Below are 7,002 nucleotides of genomic sequence, written 5' to 3' on the forward strand. Positions count from 1 at the left end.
AGCTTCCGTTTGACCGATGTAGTGTGATTTGTGGAGAATATTGTAACAGTTTTTATGTATACAACATGTATAGTTTCTGGGATAGTTGTTTTATGAGACGGATCGCTTCTATGTTGCGAGGAATAACGAACATATGATGTGTAGTTGATGTGGTACAGACCATTGTGGGTATATTTTTTCTGAACAGCAGCGGGCTACTGAGTTGTGGTTTAAAGAGTGTGACAATGTAGGGTCCCTACATACTACATGTTACACAACATGTTCTAAAGTTCTCTAGGGCAACGTGAAACGCACCTACTCGTATGTACCTACCCCAAGTCAATCGGGTGTTGATTACAGATTTGGAAAATTGTTGGCATTGATTACTTACAATCTGATAGAATAGTAGTCCACTTCAATTTAATAAATAAAATCTATAATACGAAACATATTCAGTCTACGACACATTGAAAATGTTTTTTGTAAAACTTTTTTTTGAGAAATTAAAGCAAATTGCGTACCTACTGTAGAGGCAATTAGTAAACATTTAAAAGGTAAAAGATAATGATTCTACACGTTTACTAACTCCACTTGATATATTATTTTAGCTTCCGTTCGGCCGTATTGTTTAAGTATTGTAATTTGTTCAAGTATCGTAATAGATATTTCACATATTTTAAAGTATGGTAAAGTAAATAAAAGATATGAATTCCGTATTCATGTGTGTATAGGAAAACCCGCATTTTTGGGTTTTCCAAAATATTCTATCGTTAGCTTTTAGATTTTCACAATACGATATTTGCAGCATACTCTACAGATCCTGACATTATAATTACGTGATTATTAGAGCATGTTACCAAATGTATTGGCAATACAGCCATTATATTATTACTAGTACTTGTCCATTCAACTGTGAAATACTTTGCATAGGTAACTATCACAATTATAGTAATTGTAATTTACATTTCTATCTGTCAGAATTGCTAATATGTCATGTTAGAAGCACTTGATCTCACAATGATTAATAGTTCCATCAGGAAGGAATGTTTATCAAGTCAAAATCTTAAGGTACTTGTTTAATTGTCAACGGGGACCGAGAAACGATTAATGACGATTGCTAATAACATAAGACAAAATCTAGGTATTTACGAGGTGAAGTCGCAAATTAAGATTTCGATTTATTGGTGGTTAATGGTGAATAATGAATTAATGTTTAATAAGATTTGAATAAAATTGAACATAAATCTAACAAAATGTTTCTTTGTGATTTCTAAAGTCTAAAAGTTTTAACGTTGGCAGATATATCGATCGCTGTGAATTCAGAAAGAAACTTATGTAATTCATGTAATTAGACCAATATATGGTTAGGATGCTAGAGTGCTTTTATTATGTTTGTGTCCATATCAATCGTGACATAAGTAAGGTGCATAAGTTAAAGTATTTAGGCACGCAGGTGCCTAAATTATTAATTCTATCAAAGCGGAATATAGTAACGCGTAAAATTGCTCTTTTTAGGAATAAATAAGTGTGGTGGTAGTGACATCGGAGTCGAAGAGAGTTCTACCAACTTATAGACTTATTACTACTTAGTTATTTTATTATCTCGTATTATCTCTCTTAGTGAGACATGCGAATAAATCCTCTTGCCATGTGCACTTCAATTCAATGCTTGATTGAATATGATTGACAGCTCCTCAATTTACTTACCGTTTGTATTTCGAATATGAAACATTTAGAAGACGTTCACTGATTGTACAAAACAGGAAATGCTTAATGCTACTTAAACAGTATTGTGTTGGATGGCATCGTGTCAGGTTTGATGATTCTGTCGTAATAAGAAAAAGTACGTATTGTTGAATATAGGAGGAATAACGGCATCTTACTCATAAATAAGCAACAAAAAAAGGTTAGTATTAATACTCTAGAATCAGATATTATCAAATTACTATTTACTCATACATATGTACGCGCTGGTATAAGTTTAAAAAATCACGGGCTTGACATATCATTTCATACGAATTCATTATTACTTATACTTACTTAACTTATAATTAAGTTACTTAACTTATACTTATATATAAATACTGTAATTATTATAATCAAAATAAAAAAATACATATTCCGGCAATAGGTACCTACAATGTCTGCAGTTTTATTTGAGGCCGCTAATCTTTTTTCTATAATTGCAACGTGAACATTTTGTTCTAATATACTTCAATTATAGATAATGTATTATTAATTACACCTAATTAATTTATTTTATACCACGAGCATACCTTCCGATACTTGTTCGTTTAATCTCTAATAAACTTTATCAGAGACTTATAGAAAGCACTTAAAACAACAACCAACAAAATCAGTTCTAAATAAAAAGCAACTAAGAAACCGGCCATACATCAAATAGATGTGTGAAAAATGTAAACGTCATAACGAGTTCCCATCTCGATTATTTATACTACAATCGAGTCGCGAGCAACAAAAAGGCCGAATCAACTTTTATCGATCATTTAGGCAAAGCGGCGCGCTCGAAATGGGTATTTAATGTGAAAAAATTAAACTCCTTTTATTTTAGTTCTGGTTATGACTGTCTTAATTACCGGTTTACTATGATTTATTATATAATGTTGGAATAATTTTGAAGTCGGTCGGACCAATGACGTATGAGTGGTCTCGAACAGGTTGTGATGCCGCCGGCGTTACCGACTTGCTCAAGAAGCCGGGGACGACCGCTGGTGTTGTAGAGAAGACACGCTTTGAAACTAAAGCATTATAATAATAAATTTAATAGTATATGGTAGTGGTCTGTGGACTGAGTTTTGTTTTCCCACGGCTTTTGCCATATGTTATGACAAAGTTGTGTCTTATTAAAACTTATTTATCACTAGCTTTAACAACGAAAAAATGCATGGAAACTTGTCTATTTTGATAATTGATGAAGGACGTAAATGTGTGAGAAGTTTACGCTATTGGATTTCCCCAGCGTGGTAAACTATATAAATATGTATCAAAAAATAAAGGGGCTTACTGAATTAACACCTATGCCCAATGTCAGATAAGTCATCTAGAAATAAGGATGGTCTTTTTGTCATTAACCCTAGAGTGCTCGCGCTATGAGCATTTTGCCGTCCGCGGTCAAAAAATCCTATTATAATAAATACGGTGTATTTGTCGAGATCAAGCTTCCTAGTAGCTGCCCCCTCGTGTCTAACCTACTTATTTTAGAAATTAGAAGAAATTTAAGGCGCAGGCGACCGCAGGAGGATGCGGTTATTGTTGGTGTGTCGCGTTTGGCGGCAAATTGCTAACTGCGCGACTACTCACGTAAGTAAAATTAATGTGCCTGATCTTTAAGTATTGTTGAAATATTGTTATTTTTAGTTGTATATAATGTTATTTTGATGTAAACATCGTAACACCATTGATATTTATTGTGTTTTTGTGAATTATGGGCGATCTTCTATATTTTATTTTTTCTACTAACTAATATTTTTTAGGTAAGTGACACCGGAAAACTACAAGAAAATGAAGAAGTAACACGCACAAATATATATCCTCGGGTAAAGATAAAAGGTATATGCGCAGTATGTCTATCAAAAACAAAAAACCAAAAACGAAGAACCAAAAAAGGGTCCAATAGATGCGGACAGATACTGTGCAACGAACATTGTATGTGTTTTTTTCCGGACTGTTTTGCTGAAGTACATATCGAAGATACAGGAAAACGTTTAATTTTGATATTTAGTTTCATTTTTTATGTGTTAAGGTAAAGATATTGCAAAAAGTTAAAAATGGTACCCAAGATATACTTAAGCTTTTTTTTTAAATAATTACTAATTACAAAACTTTAGTAAATGATAATTTATGAAAGTCTATGTTTTATTCTATTCCTTTAAAATTATTAATGATTTATTTAACTAAAATTAGCAAAAATAAACATGTGCGGCAAAATGCTCACCACGCGAGCACTCACGTTTCATGGAAAGGCGCGACTACTCTAGGGTTAAGATTAAATTGATTAAACTGTAATTCATAATAATTCTCAGAAATTCTTATAATCGATTTTTTTTTCGATACTTATAAGCAATAAAAAAAATTAAAGCTAATATACATTAAAATGTTCCATAAATAATTAAATGCGTACTAGCGAATTCACTCAGCATTTATTAAGCTAGTAGTTGCTATTTTTATCCAAACGCCACTTCTAAACCGATCATAGCCGTATAGCGTAGGCGCATGCAATCCTCCTTTACTCCGGTTATAAATAACGCTATAATGACAAGGAATTACTGTGTTCACTGCCACCCTACACAATCAGGGTTGTCAGGTGAATGGCAAAGTGGCATCGCAACATGAATATGAAGAGGCAAGAGCAATATCAGTAATGAGCGTGATTTTCAGGCATAAACTCGGCTAATCATATTGTTACTACGGTTAATGAAGTAAAACGGTGCCTGCGGGCCTCTTCGTTATATGTAATATCAAATATTCTCTTAATGATACAATAAAAGAGAAAGATGTGTATTACAATTAAATAATAATATCAAGATTATATCAATTTATATGTCTAAGGGATTCAGTTAACTATATGTCATGTGTTTACGATGATCGCATGCATGACGTCACACAAGCATGCATACATGGACGCTCGGTCATACGCACACATACACGCAAACATACACTTATATTAGTTAAATATTCATTCTGAACACTACTTACCTGTATCGTTACCTAGTATACAAAATACTAGGCTATTAACTTTGCAACGGTAAAGAAAATTAGCCCTGTATAAACTAGAACTAGTAATTTTATTCCAAGTACCTCATTATGGAACCTTGAACCTACTATAACTTACATAGCTTATAGCAGTTTGTACGGTCTACTGGTCGGTGTAGTAACATGTGATATGAGGCTTTCCAATTTAGGTCTAAGGATAGCAACGTAGAAGCTCACTAAAAAAATTGCATTTCAATTTAATTTTGAGTTTTTCCGTGACCACTTCAAATCCGATGGGTTATATACCTAGTTGTTTTTATACATTGGTTATTTTTATTGTTCATAACTGTTTTTCAAAGTTAACCATTGGACGCGGTAAGAGTTGGATCAGTGATCATTAGTGGTTAAATTTCATGATTTAATGAGGGCACATTTGCCATCGGTCTCCTCCTTCAAATGGTAGTTTACGTGGTAATATTAAATAGAAATTCTTCATTCTTGCCATATAACTCATGGGAGGTGTATGGTGTGTATAGGAGGTATACGACACATATGGGTAGATACTACTTCCTAAGCTTCGCCACCAATCTATATAGGAGCAGTGTGAGACAAAAATTCCATATTGACTTCACACTTAAGTCTTCAGGTTTCTATTTTAAACCTGGAGAAAGGTCACTGTTAATTAATTCAAAAGCCTTGAATTTTAAAGTTTACTTTTCTCAAACTTTCATGTTATGATAGAAAAATTTATGATAAAGTTATCTCTAGCGAAACTTGTAATACTTGAATAATTATGAATATTCATAAGTGTTTCTCAATTTTAATGAGCAAGCCGAGTGGAAGGTCGTCGCTTCATGATGTGGAAAATATTAATTAGTTTTGATAATTATTTTCTTAGTAATGAATTTAGTATTATAAATGAACAATTTTGGTATATAAAGTTAGGATACTTTGCAACAATTGGCGAGTATAAATGTTATGGTATGATATATTTCGTAATCAGGCAATGTAATTAAAAGTAAATATATGAACGATGGATTTACGCAGATTAGTTATTATCTTTGATACAATCCAATGTCTGGCAGGTATAAAAGGTAGTGAGTACTGTATGGTTCAACACCAGCGGAGGTTCAGATTTTGAATGGAAGGGTAAGGGGTATATTGTATATCCTTGTGTTATGTCAGGAGGCATTATACCTTAGTCTTTGGGGTATTAATGCGATTTTATCCAACCGCAGGTAAGATCTCAATGTTATCTGTTCTAAACGTGTGACCATAGTAGTGACTTTGTACAATCAGATGATCTGTATACTCGATTGTTTCTTAAATTTTCTGCCTGGGAATTTCCGGCAAATAATTCAATGACTAGGCACCAACCACGTAGGTAGATACAATTAAAAGATACGAACCACAATACGTATTTAAGCGCTCATTATTAAGACACAATTACCGATTGTTCGACTGACGTCACTCGCATTGCCACACAAGTAGGGATTATTTATTGAAAGTGGACGGTTCATACAACACTGAACAATGTTCTTGTAGGAGCACGCGTCGTTAATTACAAACAAACATGGCGCTAGTTATGACGATCTTAGGTCGGGAGCTATATGTCCAAAACAGTATCATATTGCAATAAAATATTAAATGTATAGAAGTTATTGTCATCCATCTAAACAAATTTACGGCACTAGTTAAAACAATCGTAGGTCGAAGGTTTCTCCCTCGAATACAAAAAACGGATCGGTCTTTACGTCTAAAATATGTAATATACCCATAACGCTAAAAAGGAATTGCTGTAATCTTAGCAAAAATTACACTTGGTAACGAATGCAATTAATGACTGAATATTTATATTATTAATAATGAGTTATAGTTTGCTTTCTTGATAATCACAAGCATTTGATAAGTGGGTACTTAATATTATTAAATGCATAAAATTATTAAGGAAGTTTATTTAATTATTTACTAATTACAGATTTGCCAATATTTTTTATTACTTAAAAGGAAAATGATATATTTTTTTAAGTATCTCGTTATAATCTTAAACCGTTTTAATTCTATGTATACAAACACACACATATCCATTGTCAGATTGTGCAAGTATACTCTTACGAAAATGAACCAGACGGAGGTCGGAGACTAATAAAAATCAATGGCCTGAAAAACAGCCTAGTTTCGCTTAAAAAGTAAATATTCATTCGCTCTTGTTAAAAATAGTTTTTACGCTACATTAAGCGTCAGTAACGGTATTAAACTCCTTATACAAATTTTGTTTGGTTTATGCTGACTACGATTTCCATAAGATTT

The sequence above is a fragment of the Epargyreus clarus genome, unplaced genomic scaffold (genome assembly GCF_041222505.1).
Source record: "Epargyreus clarus isolate Ecla_fem2 unplaced genomic scaffold, WU_Ecla_fem_2.2 ptg000009l, whole genome shotgun sequence".
NCBI classification, from domain to species: domain Eukaryota; kingdom Metazoa; phylum Arthropoda; class Insecta; order Lepidoptera; family Hesperiidae; genus Epargyreus; species Epargyreus clarus.